Genomic DNA, 15,367 nt, shown 5'->3' on the forward strand with positions numbered 1-15,367 from the left:
CACCTCCCATCTTATGGTGCCAGCATAGTTTGTGTCCAGTGCCACCCAGCAGAGCCAGCACTATGCCACCAATGATCTTCGTAGAGAGGGTGTGCAAAGTTTGGCATTCTGAGTGCCATTGTAAGGGGACATTGTTCATACTGACCACTAATGTAAGGGGGCATTCTTCATACTGACCACTAATGTAAGGGGGCATTCTTCATACTGACCACTAATGTAAGGGACATTCTTCATACTGCCCACCAGTGGATGGGACAGTTTTCATACTGACCACCAGTGAAAGCCATAGTCTTCATACTGGCCACCAGTGTAAGGGACAGTCTTTATACTGTCCACCAGTGTAAGGGACAGTCTTCCTCCTGACCATCAGTGTAAGGGACGGTCTTCCTCCTGACCACCAGTGTAAAGGACGATCTTCCTCCTGACTACCAGTGTAAGGAACGGTCTTCCTCCTGACCACCAGTGTAAGGAACGGTCTTCTTCCTGACCCCCAGTGTAAGGAACGATCTTCCTCCTGACCACTAGTGTAAAGGACGGTCTTCCTCCTGACTACCAGTGTAAAGGACGATCTTCCTCCTGACTACCAGTGTAAGGAACGGTCTTCCTCCTGACCACCAGTGTAAGGAACGGTCTTCCTCCTGACCACCAGTGTAAGGAACGGTCTTCTTCCTGACCCCCAGTGTAAGGAACGGTCTTCCTCCTGACCACTAGTGTAAGGGACGGTCTTCCTCCTGACCACTAGTGTAAGGGACAGTCTTCCTCCTGACCACCAGTGTAAAGGACGGTCTTCCTCCTGACCACCAGTGTAAGGGACGGTCTTCCTCCTGACCACCAGTGTAAGGGACGGTCTTCCTCCTGACCACCAGTGTAAGGGACGGTCTTCCTCCTGACCACCAGTGTAAGGGACGGTCTTCCTCCTGACCACCAAGACAGTTGTCCACTGTCACATCAAAACAAACAGAAAAGGAGAGAAGAAGAGCAGAGAAGAAAGGGAAAAAAAACAAAAAACAAAAAAAACCAAAGAGCAGGGGTCCACGAGCGCCAATACCAAACTCCATTACCTCCCCACACTGGCCGGGGGGAGCGTGGGAAAGGCGTATTGCAACCACGGCTCCCATACTTTCAAAAATTTATGTTGAGAGTCGTTGCATATACTCGACATCTGTTCGTTGAGCATCATAGTAGTCATACGATCCCGCACCCCCTGGAAATGTACAAACGGACTCTTCCAGGCCTGAGCAATTGTCCTAGTAGCCGATAAAAACAAATAGGAAGCCAACCGCTGCTGACGAGCCAAGAGGCCCGGTATGGGGCAATGAAGCAAAGCATACCGAGCATCCCGGCGTATGGAGAGATGGAACAAAGTGAAAAGGAGGCCAAACACACGAGACCAAAAACGAACCAACCTCGGGCATGACCACCAGATATGCAGTACATCGCCACGATGGCCACAACCCCAAAAACATCGATCACTACAGGCAGGGTTAGCCTGGGCCAGACGAGCCGGAACCCAGTACCAACGGAACAATACCTTGTAGGCTGCTTCCAGCGTGGTCGTATTAAATGAACATTTAGCTATGAGTGACCAGGCCCTACTCCAGTCCTCCGGATCCACAGCCACTCCCAGGTCGCGTTCCCACTGAACAACATATGAAAGAGAAGTGTGAGACGAGCGTCTGTTCAAAGCTGCGTAAAGAAGGGAGATAAGGCCCGGGGCGCCCGGGTGCTGCTGGCAAAGCCGTTCAAAGGCAGATTTCTGATATGGGAAAGCAGAAGTGGCTCTCAGCGAAAGTAGCCAGTGCCGCAATTGAAGGTACCGAAAAAATTCCGCTGGGGGAACATCCCGAGACTCCCGAAGGACATTCCAGGCGGGAAAGGACCGAAAAATCAAAAAGTGTTGCACCTGTGAGAAACCATGAGCCACCCACCGAGAAAATGCCCTCGGGTGATCTAGACCCGGTGGGAAAAGAGGGTTGTTAACGATTGGAAGCAAGGGCAAAAAGGGTGACATCAGGCCACTGGAGTAACGTACCGAGTCCCAGACTTGTAGGCCATGGAGCAACATCGGACTCAGCGCCATAGGGCGCAGGGCAGGGGGAAGCCATAGGAGTGTCGACAGTGCAATAGGGGCACAATTAGGTAGTTCCAGCAGGACCCAGAGAGGAACATCGGAGGAAGCGTGCAACATAGACAGCGGGGCAATCTGGCTCGCCTGATAATACTTAGCTACATTGGGTACCCCAAGACCACCCTGGAGTCTATGAGCAAAGAGCGTATTTCTAGAGACTCTGGGGTGTTTATCGGCCCAGATAAAACGCATAAACTTCGCCTGAAGCAACCGAAGAAAGTGAGGAGGAACCCGCACCGGGAGGGTGCGAAAATAATATAACAATTTCGGCAAGATGGTAATTTTCACTGAATGAACTCGTCCTATCCAAGACAGGTGCGGAAATTGCCAGGAATGCATAAGAGAAGATAAAGAGCTAAGCAAAGGATAATAATTTGCAGCAAAAAGGGAGTCATAGGTGGGGGTCAAGCGAATGCCCAAGTATTCCAGAGAAGAGGAAGCCCACCGGTAAGGGAAGTGGGATTGTAGGCGCGAAACCAAATCTGAAGCCAAAGTAATATTGAGAGCGACGGTTTTATCCAAGTTGATACATAGACCCGAAATCAAGGAGAAGCGCTCAAGAACTCGTTGCAAGTTAGGAAGCGTCGTCGGAGGATTAGTAAGGGTCAAGAGGGCATCGTCCGCAAAGAGGCTCAGCTTAAACTCCTGTCCCGGAGTATGGAACCCCCGATATATTGCAATCGGTCCGGAGCGCTAAAGCCAGTGGCTCGAGCGCCAGGACAAAGAGCGCTGGGGACAGCGGGCAACCCTGCCTCGTCCCTCGCCCAACAGGAAAGGGATCCGAGAAATACCCAGCGTATTTAACGGAGGCCGAAGGAAAGGAATACAAGGCCTGAATCCAAGAGAGAATAGAATCCTCGAAACCCCAACGAGACAGCACAAACCGCAGATATTCCCAAGATAGAGAATCAAAAGCTTTATATATGTCCAAGGACAGTAGGAATCCTGGGATTTTCCGTTGTTGCAGAAAATGTATAAGATGGACCACCTTACGGACATTATCACCCGCCTGCCTCCCGGGGACGAACCCTACTTGGTCCCGGTGGACCAGGCTACACAAATATTTATTGATGCGAAAACTAAGGATCTTGCCCAATATCTTCAGGTCTTCATTAAGAAGAGAAATGGGCCGGAAGGCTTGCGGTTCCTGGACATCGTCGGTCGTCTTAGGAATCATAGAGATATGTGCCCTAAGTGCGTCCGGAGAGGGCAAAGAGCCCTGTCGTAACTCATTGAAAGAGGCCGCTAAAAAGGGCGCCAATAGGGCTGAGAATTTTTTATAATAGAGACCGGAGAAGCCGTCGGGACCTGGGGCCGCGGTGGACCGTAAAGATTTGATCGCTTGGAGCACTTCCGGTACGGTGACACCAGCGTTGAGGGCCGCCTGTGCTGCCTCGGTTAATCCAGGAAGATGGAGGTCTTGAAAGAATGCCTCTGCCTGGGCCACAGGGAAAGGATCTGGGGCAGCATAGAGGCGCGAAAGGAAGTCCGAAAATCGGGAAACAATCTGCTGGGGATTAGAAGTACAGCCACCTGTGGAAAGTCGAAGTCGAATCGGTTTGCTCCTGGTCCTTTTGAATATGAATGGCACTTGAACATGCGTAGTGCAATTTATCCTGTTTTGCACATCATTTTGGGATCGCAATCCCAAAATGCCGTGCAAAAAGCACAAGTCGCACCACGCATGTTCAGGAGCCATACTTAATGCCTAGATATGAACAGAGCCTGATTAAGAGCACCTTTATAGACTGCGCACCTTTATAGACTGCGCATTATATTCCGTCTTCGCACTGCCACCACTTAATAATCCAATGCCGCTACACTGGGTTATTGAACGGCAGGAGGTGGCAATTCAGAGCACACTGAAAACCATTTTAATATTATTATTATATAGTATTTCTATAGCGCCAATAGTTCGCTCAGCACTGTACATTACAATGGGAGACAATACATGAGACAGTACAATGACAATACAGTGCGATACACGAGGGGTTCGAGGGCCCTGCTCCTTGGAGCTTACAATCTAAGAATTATAATAATTGTAAAGGTACTTGGTGCCCACAGTAAAAATGACTGTTTTCTTCCTTAACAGACAGGTCCACTGAACTCCTGGCAGATATAAAGGACACAATTTAAAGCAGTTCTGTATTTATTAATAAATTATAAAATATATTATTTTATAAGCAGCACATGAATTTGGCTTGGGATCAGCCTTTTACAATCCCCTGTTACAGCAGAGCTCAGACTAGAGGAGGGAGAAGCAGCACAAGGAATCAGCCAGTTATGCTGCACTGCAGAGAGAATGCTGATAGGAGTAGAGAGCAGAGTGACAGAAAGATGATCTCATCACTGTGCTGCTTTTCCTTGTCCAGTCATAGGGAGGGGGAGGGACAAGACCTGTGTGTGTTACCTAACTACAGCAGAGAATAGTCTCCTTCCTTGTTTGTTCAATCCTTTGGCAGTTAAACCAGCTCCTATATATTTTTGTAATCTGTGTATGTTGCTGTTTGCATGGAGTCACAGAGGCCCTGAAATACCTCTAGCGATGCAACGTCTGCGACCTCCCTCACTGGCGCCAGCTTCTTCCAGGTACACGCTTTTCGGCCATTTTGATTGGCCGGCAGGGAAATGACGCAATTCCCATACATGTGAAGTTCAGCGTGCATTTTAAATAAGATTGCACACTGACATGTAAGTTTTTGTTTTTTATCAGAACAGACATAGCATGCATCTTCTACAGCAAAGAGCCTGCCTGCTTGCAGCTTTTATTGTGTCACTTTAGTTCCACTAGAAGTATTACATTGAGATTTGGGCTGTCATTTCCTGCAATTTTCAACTGCGCTTTATGGGTTGGCAGCATGCAAACCTGAAAATACTTGGCACGATCGTCTGCATAAAAATCCCTGCTCATTCCCGCGATCTGACTATTAACTGTCACAATTAACCTCCCATTCTGCCATTCCAGCTTGTTTGCTTTCAAAGAGAATCACCCCGCAGCTCCCAACTGTTTGGTTTAAAAAAAATCTGAACACCACACCCCCTTGTTTTCGTTTTTCCACCTCCTCCCTCCCACTTTTTTTTTTTTTTTTTTTTCTCTTTCCTCTTTATCTGCCAGGACCTGTGTGCCTGATTTTCACTTTACAATACTGGCAAATGTTACATAAGCACAAATATGGAGCCCGGGCAGGAGTGTGTGGGTAGTCCCCAAAGCATGACAACAAGGTCTTACTTGTCAGGAACAGAGTGTGCAACGGAACACAGACAAAATATGTGAATGGGAGCTGCTACAAAGGGTTGATCACGCACCGTGTTGTGGGGAGGGCGTTTTTTTTTTTTTTTTTTTCGCTTCTCTCTCTAACACAAGGCTGGAATTGGCTGCAAGCCCAGCTCTGCATGGACTTTGCAGAAGGTGGGTATGGCTGTGCTCTAGCACAACACGGAACTGCAGGAAACAAATGTATCTACATGCTTTCATCTCTGTTGTCATGTTGCATTCCATCTTTCCTGTCCTCTCCGCTTTTTTTTTTTTTTCCCCCCCGTCCGCCTTTTTTCTTCATTAACGCCGTCTTGTCGGGATGGATCCTTGCAGTGCGTTAAAGTTGTCTCTCTAGCTTCGAGTTGATCAAAGTGGATAATCTGGTAAACGAGGGATTAAGAGCTTGCAAGCGGGCCACATAAGCGATTCTGAAAATGTCATTTGAGTAAGCTTGGCCAAAGTTCAAAAGCTCATGTAGGAGTTGTGTTTCCTATTAACGTCAATGAACGCCGTTTGCTAGCAACCAGGTTTATGGTGATTGATGAGTTGTTTGGCCCAAGGGAGGTTAGGCCCTAGGTAGGGGTTATGTAATTATTATTATACTAAAATGCCTATCGATCATAATAGGGGCAGCCATATTTTTTGATGTCTAAAGAGGGGTTCAGGCTAGAAGGAAGCAGTGACATTTTTGGGACATAGGGCATTTTGTCAGTATCCTTACTTCTGAAGGGTGGGCTATGGTCCTATACCTTGTCCTGTCCTCATATCTATAAATTAAGTGGGAGAAGTAGCTGACAACTCTGCTTGGGATTTTTAGCACAACTATTGCAGAGTTGTCACCTCCTTACAGGAAATTAGGAGCTCACTGGATTTCTGCAAGATTCGACAGGTATTTGTTGGTAATAGCAGGGTTTCTTTGAGACAAAACACGGAACATGAAATGTAGAATGAGATTTTGTGTGTGTGTGAGATGGACTAGTCCTTTAACATACATATTTTAATCGGTATGTAAATCCCCAAAGCTCTGTTGTTACATTTTTTGTGGCTTTTAAGCTCCATAAGTCTGCATCAGTGTGTTTTGTACTAATTTGGTGACACTATCTTTCAGAGTTTTTCTTCCAGTCTGTAGCTGATAGTGCATGCCAGGATTTGTATATCCAGCATATTGCAAAGCTGACCTCCAGACAAACTGCTAAATTCAGATGAAATTCACCTGAAAGCTGTGTTACCTCTCAAAGGATTTGTATTTGTCCATCCTGTCCTGAGAGTTGCATAGCTCCGTCTGGCAGGGGATGAGGCCTGATCTTTCTGTGCTGCTCTTCTATTTTCACTTACAGGTCTCCTCACATTCCTGCCCTATGATTGGGCAGTGAAATGAGAAGTACAGCTTTCTCCTCCTATTAACATGCTTCTTGCAGTACAAAACACCTGATTGGCTCATTGTAGTGCTTCCCCCATCTCTGAGCTCTGTACAGAGACTGCAGTAGGCTGATATTGGGTCAAAAGATAGACACTGCTTGTATTAAAAACAATTAAATACATTTTCTGATGTATACCTGATTTCAGAGATGCATTGATGTTATGTCTGCCTGAAATAGAGCTTCAGGAACAACTGAGTCATTTTAACACATATATGTGTGATAGTAATTGGATGCATGTACATAATTGTATAAGCATGTCGCCATTTCTGTACGTGTAGTTTGTAACCATTTATGTACCGGAGGTATGCTATATTTTCTAAATACATATGCAGAACCGGTTTTCTCTTTAGTAGTGCTGCACAATGGCTGTATCTAAGGGCTTGTTTGCCATCATTGCCGCATTTCTAAAAACTGCACGGTGGCTCTGTTTTTCTCAGGCATTTGGCAGAAAGCTTGAAAGCTAAATTTCGCCTCCTGGAAGCCTGTTTTCACCATTTGAAAAGCCACAGCACCACATGCATTACACACCTTTAAAGTGAGTCCTCATTTGCTTGAATGAACCGCATTTGGTGGCGTTACTGCCTGCCGAACATGACCTCTAATATAATTTTTGCCATGCTGCAATCGCAGCAATGTGTATTAATATGGCTGTTGGCTATCCTAATTTGCAGCTGGGCAGTTGAGGGTTGGTAAAACCACAGTTCAATTGTCTATTTTTACTACCCTCAGACAATTGTGTAAATGGGGCCTTATTGTTTCTCTGTCAGTGTGTATTCAACAGCTGGATTAAAAACATACTTTTTTTTGTTTTCTTTTGTGGCTATGATTTTATCTCAACAGCTGGGAAGTGAATGCTGTAAAATACAGATATCCACTGAAGATGAATCTGTATGGGGATCTCTGTTTTAGACATAAGATTTATGGTGCAGCAAATGAGTGTGGGGGGGGGGGGGATATACTACCTCCTTTGGCCCTCAATTTTTTGCCCTGTTATCACACAGGCAGGAATTGAGGTAAAATATCCCCTGAGGGTCACTGCTATAAAAATTTGATAAAAGTATGTCCCCTGTCCAAAACTAAAATGAAAAAGTTTACGCTTGTGTGGAGCCTTCTAGTGACTGGAGACAAAAATTCAATTTGAAATAACAGCCATACCTGTAAGAGCTGGTCCATGCTGATGCGGGAACTGCATCCTGTACAGATCACATGCATATCTTTGCAGTGCGATTTGAGCACATTATTATTTATTTTAGATAATTATATAGCGCCATCAATTTGCGCAGCACTTTACATATATATTGAACATTCACATCAGTCCCTAACCCTCAAGGGGTGTACAATCTAAGGTCCCTAACTAACAGTCATACATACACATACTAGGGCCAATTTAGACAGGAGCCAATTCACCTACAGCATGTCTTTGGAGTGTGAGAGGAAACCAGAATACCCGGAGGAAACCCACGCAGTCACAGGGAGAACATTCAAACTCCAGGCAGGTGGTGCCGTGGTTGGGATTTGAACCAGCGACCCTAGTACTGCCAGGCGGAAGTGCTAACCATTTAGCCACTGTGCATTCATTTTGTATGGCTCAAATCACATCTCACCCAAAAGGTGCAGGCACGCTGGAATCGGATCATTTGGGTCTGAACGATTCAGCCAATTGCACTGCATTTTATGACCTGTTTTTGGGGTGTCATTAACAAAACATTGACACCTGAAGCGGTTTGCATGATTGGAGTGCGATTGTGATGCTGTGTGGGAAATGCACCGGAATCGCTGCGAATCCTGCACCGCATCAGTGTGAACAAGAAGAGTAAATACTCCCCTCAGCCTGCGTCTCAGAAAACCGCTTTGATGAAGAGGAATCATCTGCAGATGTTTCTTTAGAAACAACACTTCCTGAGGTGTCAATCTCCTGTGTATATCACTGTGGTTATTGGTTCCTCCCCCAGGACCTCCATGTCATGGCTGTGCCCTATAGTGCTGTAGGGGTTGGCTGGAGGAACCAGTGAGCATAGCAATGGACACAGGAGGTCGACACTCCTAGAACTGTCTGTTTCTGAAGAAACTACAGTGGACAAATCAGCAAAGTGGCATTCCGTGACACTAGCAGTGTGTCTTCATGAATCTAAAACATGGACCGAAAGGATAAAAAAGTAACACATTGCTGCTTTACAGCCCTTAGATGTAGTAGCTGCATTAGTCTTCATTGTTCAGGCTAAGCTAAATAAATTTTCAGCAAGTACAGAAAATACATATTGATCCTGCAGGAAATGCAGTGTCCTTGTCATTTTGAAAGCACAAACAGTCATATCTTCCTTCCAAGCCATCTACTGTAAGCTACAAGCCCTCCTCCATGGGTCCTCCATGTGATGGAGAGGAATACATCTGAATGTTCTTGTTTATCCAGGTCACATTGAACTAGATTTGTTCTGTAATATTTCACTTCCATGGAGATTGGATCAAGGTCTCTGTGCTACCTGTGTGGATATAAATGTTGGGGTAGTTTTCTGGCACTCATTGAATCTGACAAAGTGGCTTAGATAAGCTACAAAACCAAAAAAAAAAATAAAAATAAGTCCAGTTGAATGTGACTAACTACACTAGATGAGAGGAGAAGACCTGATTGTAGTTCAAATCAGGAGAGCAGTCTAGTGTGACAACTATGTCTCTCTCTATAGATACAGCTGAGGAGTGAGCGTTGTCACCCTAGGACAAGGAAGCCTGAAATAAACGAATATGCCCACCACATCTGATGGGGAAAGCTGAAATATATAACATTTTTGTTTTTAAGTTTAGATGCGCTTGAATATAACATTTTTAGGGCCCCTTGACAACAGGCTCTGGGTTTGTGATTGACATCAGTTTGGTGTCAATTTGAGAAGCTTTCAGAAGATCTTTCAGAATTCATTGACAGGTGCGTTTTGAACTGCAGTTGACGATCTGAGCTGCATTTGATCTGTTTTAAGCAGGTTTTGCATTCCCGTAGTCTTGAATAGAGATGCAAAACCTGCTTGACGTGAAAAGAATCCCATCTACACCGGCCCTTGCTGTATTGTAGTTTCCTTTTGAGAACCACACATTGCTTGCTATAGCCCCCGAAGACCCATGTCAGACCACAATCAGGCCCAAAGAGGCAGCTGCACAACATTGACCTACATTTGGAGAATACTTTTCTTTTCTTTTTTTTTAAGCTGTATTTTGAGTGATTCATCAGACCAGGCGCTTAAAGATGAAATTCAGGTATGAATATTTTTGCATGGTTACATTTGTCCTGTTTGAACCAATCTAAGTATGTATATTCCATCAGTGATCCCTGTGGAAGCGAAGAATCACTATAGTTGGCACCGCTACTACAGTGATCCTTGCAATCGTCTAGGTCCCATGCCCAGAAGCTGCCCAGCTGAATATTGAACGCGGGGTTGTTCACGGTATGGGCACCATTCTGAAAACACCTTGCATTTTCCTTAAAGTAGAACTACAGACAAAACTTTTTTTTTTTTTTTTCCATTTTGGATAGAGTAAGGGAGGGTGAATTATCCCTGTCAGTTTATATTTTTGCCATCTATGTCCCATGGGGGGAGATTTACCTTCACTTCCTGACCCATAGCCAAAACAGGAAGTGAGAAAATCTCTGCAAATTAAGCAAATTCCTTGGGGACCCCCAGGTTATCAGAACTAGTGTTCCCATTGGAAGATTTCTCCTCTGTTACTTTTCTGGGGACAACCCAAAATGTGGGATTATCTTTTACTTTCACTTTTGATGATTACGGTAAACAGGAGAAATAGGGGAGGGTGAATCTCCCTAACGGCGACACAGACAGCAATAAAAACTGATAGGGTTCTAATCAATCTATCCAAAACTAAAAAAAAAAAAAAAAAAGTTTTGCCTTTTAGTTGTGCTTTAATAAATGCAAAATGTTCTCTGGGTGGATGAGGTGGTGACATCATGACCCCACCTCATCACATCAGAGAATCACTTGTATTTGACAAAAATAAGAGGTCCTATCTGAATGACACTTGTGCCAAGTGAACGATCGCTGTAGTATCCGTGGCTACTGCAATGATTGTCCACTTCCACAGAGATCAGCCAGGCGTGGCACATTCACACTTACTTTGGTGTATCTTGGATTAAAAATTGCAAACATTTTCATACCTGGAATTCAGCTTTAAAGTAAATGTGAGCATACACTGTTAGACATTTTCTAAGGCAGGCAGGATGATTCATTTTGCTTAGCTTCAGAAATGACCTTTCTTCCCTTTTTTTTTTTTTCAACTATGCATCTCTTCTTCCTTTTAGTGGGGAGGGCGGGGTTATGGGGCACAGTGCATGTCCGATCCATTATGCTCGATCTGCAGATCCGATCCATCCTGTGGGGTCGTTGGCTTGCAACCTATACGGGGCTAACTGATCTCTCCACAAGCTCCACGAAAAAGTAAGTTTTAAAGCAAGCCGACGATCCCCAGCAGGATGGATCGGATCTGCGGATTGAGCATAATGAATTGGAGTCTGATCCATTATCCTTCCCAATCTGCAGATCCGATCCATCCTGCGGAGATCCTCGGCTTGCTTTAAAACTTACCCTTTTCGTGGAGCTTGTGGAGAGATCAGTTGGCCCCGTATAGGTTGCAAGCCGACGATCCCCACAGGATGGATCGGATCTGCGGATTGGGGAGGATAATGGATCAGACTCCGATCCATTATGCTCAATCCGCAGATCCGATCCATCCTGCGGGGATCGTCGGGAGGGGGTGTCACCAAGTGTTACCGCACCGGGTGACACCAACCTTAGGGACGCCCCTGATGCTGTGTGTCTGCACAGTGTTCTGTACCTATGACTGGCCAGCAGTAGGATGACAGCTGACTTCAGAAGCGTAGATCGGCTTCTGTGCTTTGTATGGTCAGTTTTGAACAAGGAAGAAAGGTGACTGGCAGACCAACCAGATACTCCAGATGGAAGAAGTATATGAAAATGATAGACTATGATTAATAAAGTACACATATATGACACACACACACAGCAGAAAAAAAATATAATCTTTAATGTCTGTCTATTCCACTTTGTGGTTGTCTGCAAGTTGCCACAACCATGATTTTGTGTCTGAACCTTCTCATATCCTGCTTCAGCTTTGGTTGTTCTTTATTTATTTCAGGTACTTATATAACGCCGTCAATTTACACAGCACTTTACATATATATTGTACATTCACATCAGTCCCTAACCCTCAAGAGGTGTACAATCTAAGGTCCCTAACTCACATTCATACATACACATACTAGGGACAATTTAGACAGGATCTAATGAACCTACCTGCATGTCTTTGGAGTGTAGGAGGAAACCGGAGTATCCAGAGGAAACCCACGCAGTCACAGGGAGAACATGCAAACTCCAGGCAGGTGGTACCGTGGTTGGGATTTGAACCAACGACCGTAGTACTGCCAGGCAGAAGTGCTAACCATTTGGCCACTGTGCTGCCCATGTTCTTGTACAGAGATGTCTACTTCGAGGACCACAGAACCTGAATGACACCTCAGCTTACATGATAGCATTTAGTGTAACAATCAGCAATGTAAGTGAACAGTTTGCTGTATTTGCACATATACACAATGAAATCGTGACATAAGCCTTTATGATTGGCTTCAGCATTCGGTGCCTCATTAATAGGACAGCGCTTGTGCTTAGCATTTAATTGCTTCTTGTGTGGCATTTTATTACGCAAAGGCTGGCAGCCATGACACTTTCTCTCAGCTATTACCAATGCATATTTTAAAGAGAACTAGTCACCAATGGGCAGTTGTAATAATTGAAGTCTACACTGTTGTTTGCTTATAGTGCAGCCTTACCCCTGAGGATACTTTATTATTATTATTTCAGGTGTTTATGTATTCTTGATTTGCTTAACCTCCCTGGCGGTATGATTATTTCAGATTTTTGGTGCTGAAAGCGGTACCATTATTTTGCATGGAAATATGTAGTTTTTTTATTGTAGGCTGTAATATTTAGGAATAACTCACTGAAATCTGTCCGAACAAGAGTCTATTAAACATCCCGGATATGATAAAATTTGAAACACAAAATCATAAATTATAATTTAATAAATAATCATAAAAAATAATATAATAATATTACATTTAATTCAATAATATAATCAAACAAAAAACACTGAAATTTGAAATATAGCGCCAAGTTCGCACATTGCTGAGCAAAGTCGCAAAATTGTTTTCAGTGTCTGATGACGAATTTCCCCCACGAATCATTATCACTCAATTCTGCAAGTGGTTCTGATTTACTATCGCTGTTCTCTAGCTGATCTAAACCCGCTTTTGACCTAAAGGGACACTTTTTGGATGCCATGGACTTTTCTAAGTTTCCAGGCAGAAAGAACAGACAAAATGCAGGCAGGGCACAGGACAAAGCACTCGGGACAAAATGTATGTGAAATGGGTTGAAACAGCAATGTTTTACTATGAAAAATAGTTTTGAAAAAAATGACATTTTTTTAAAATTTTCAAATTTCCCGCCGGCGGCGGCGCCCGTACGTCCCGACAACACAGGAGCCGGATGCCGGCATCTGCCGGAGGAGATGGCCGGGGAAGCTGCAGGGGACACATCGCGGGAGCGCAGGACAAGGTAAGTGCTGCAGGGACTCCCTATGCAGCGCTGCATGGTAAGCCCGAGTGTAGCTCGGGGTTACCGCTTTTGGAACTGACATTTTACCCCGAGCTACACTCGGGAATACCGTTAGGGAGGTTAAATTCTCCATAAGTGTTGGGCTGTAAGGCTATCCTGTCTCCAACACAGGACATGGACACCCAAAAACGGTCATATAACAAAGGTGCTGTGAGGATCACAGGAAATAAAACTAAATACTTTGTTAATTGACAATTTTGCTCTCCTCCAGTGTCCTGGACTGAGTATTGGTTGTCAGCCTTGAAGTCAGGCAAGAGCCTGGTCATTCTGCATGAGGGCCTTACTTCCTGACACTGTGTTGACATTTCTGCTTTGATGGGGCAAGAATACAAGGGAGCAACAACACACGCAGCTTTCACCATGAAGGAAGACTGAACTTATTAGAACCTCCTTTAAAATGGAGATTCAGATACTTACACATACTAGGGTGAGTCCCTTTTAGGGCCGGTTCACACCATGCCCACACATAAATTGCACACGAACATGCTGTGCGTTCCTGAGTGATTCAGACTGCATGTAAAACGCACTCCATTTGCAATCTGCAGCGGGTGTCAATGCAAAGTTAATGACACCCCAAGTGCAGGTTGCAAATATGTTTGCCCACACCGGAACACATGGCACATTTGTACTATGCAATCCGGTTGTAGTGCGTTTTAAAAAGTAGCGCATGCACTACTGCTGGTGTGGCGCAGTTTTAGCCCATTCAAAATGAATGGGCTGAAATGACACTGCATGTGAATCGCACAGGAACGCACTGTACATTCCTGTGCAATTCATGTCTGGGAAGGGTATAAACCGGACCTAAATTGTATTACTAGGTTTGTTTTTGTATAATATAGCCGTTTGAATAGTAAGTCCACCCAAAGCTCAGCTCTTCAATTTTTTTTTTTTTTTAATGTTTTGGGTAGATTAATGGATTAGAACTGCTGTTAATTATTTTTTTTTGTAAAGCCAATGCGTTTCATGGGATCTAGACTGCTTCATCGGGGCTTGGAAAAAGTGAAAATGGACTCAATGATCAGTCTATAGTTGGATGCTAATAAAGTAAGTTTGTATAGCAATCCATCAATTTCCGGTTTGAGCAGCCAGTTTTTTTGGAGTTTTTTTTTTTTTTGCGATTCCCATCGGGGAAATTCACCCTCTCAGTTTGTCCTGTGGGGCATTGTCACTGAAACAGAAAGTGATGCGAATCCAAAGTTTTTCAGTTGTCCCCATAACAGGAATAGAGGAAAAAATCACTTTGTAGAGATTTCTCTCACTTTCTGTTCTATCTCCACAACAGAATGTGAAGAGAAATCTCCCCAACTGGGTATAGATACCCGAAATCCACATTAAATTACAGTTAAAAGTATAACTGAAGGCACAACTCTTTTAGATTTGGCTAAAGTGGATAGGGATTAAAAAACCTGTCAGGTTTGTATTGCTGATTCACCCTCTCTGTTTGTCCTGTATACCATTATCACCGAAAGTAAAAGAAAATACCAGTTCTTGGGTTCCCCCCCAGAGCAGGAATAGGGAGGAAATCTCCCAGTGGGGTTCTGATGACAACCAAGGTTCCCCTTACTTTGGGAATATTTTCACTCATTTTTTATTTTGGTTATGGGACAGAAAGTGAAGGGAAATCTCCCCAGTGGGCACAGATGGTAAAAATAACCTTACAGGGGCTATAACCCTTCTTTAGTATATCCAAAAAAAACAAAACCTTGCCTTTTATCTCTACTATAAATGTCAGTCAAATGACACTCCATTGAGAGCATTTCCCATCGTAGTCCACATAATACAGCTCACATCTGGCAGCCGATTGGTTGTTTTGAGCAACCCTTCCACTCAATAGTTCTTCAGGACACCCATTTGCTGCTGTTCAACATGA

The 15,367-nt window shown here is 44.3% G+C and overlaps 1 protein-coding gene across 2 annotated transcripts in view; it reads left to right on the forward strand.

Annotated features, from left to right (window-relative positions):
- ATXN7 (ataxin 7) overlaps positions 1-15,367 on the forward strand; it is a 164,141-nt gene that overhangs the window by 110,237 nt on the left and 38,537 nt on the right. The window lies entirely within an intron of this gene.

This window comes from Staurois parvus, unplaced genomic scaffold (genome assembly GCF_062004578.1).
Source record: "Staurois parvus isolate SC_StPar_1 unplaced genomic scaffold, SC_StPar_1.0 ptg000162l, whole genome shotgun sequence".
NCBI lineage: Eukaryota > Metazoa > Chordata > Amphibia > Anura > Ranidae > Staurois > Staurois parvus.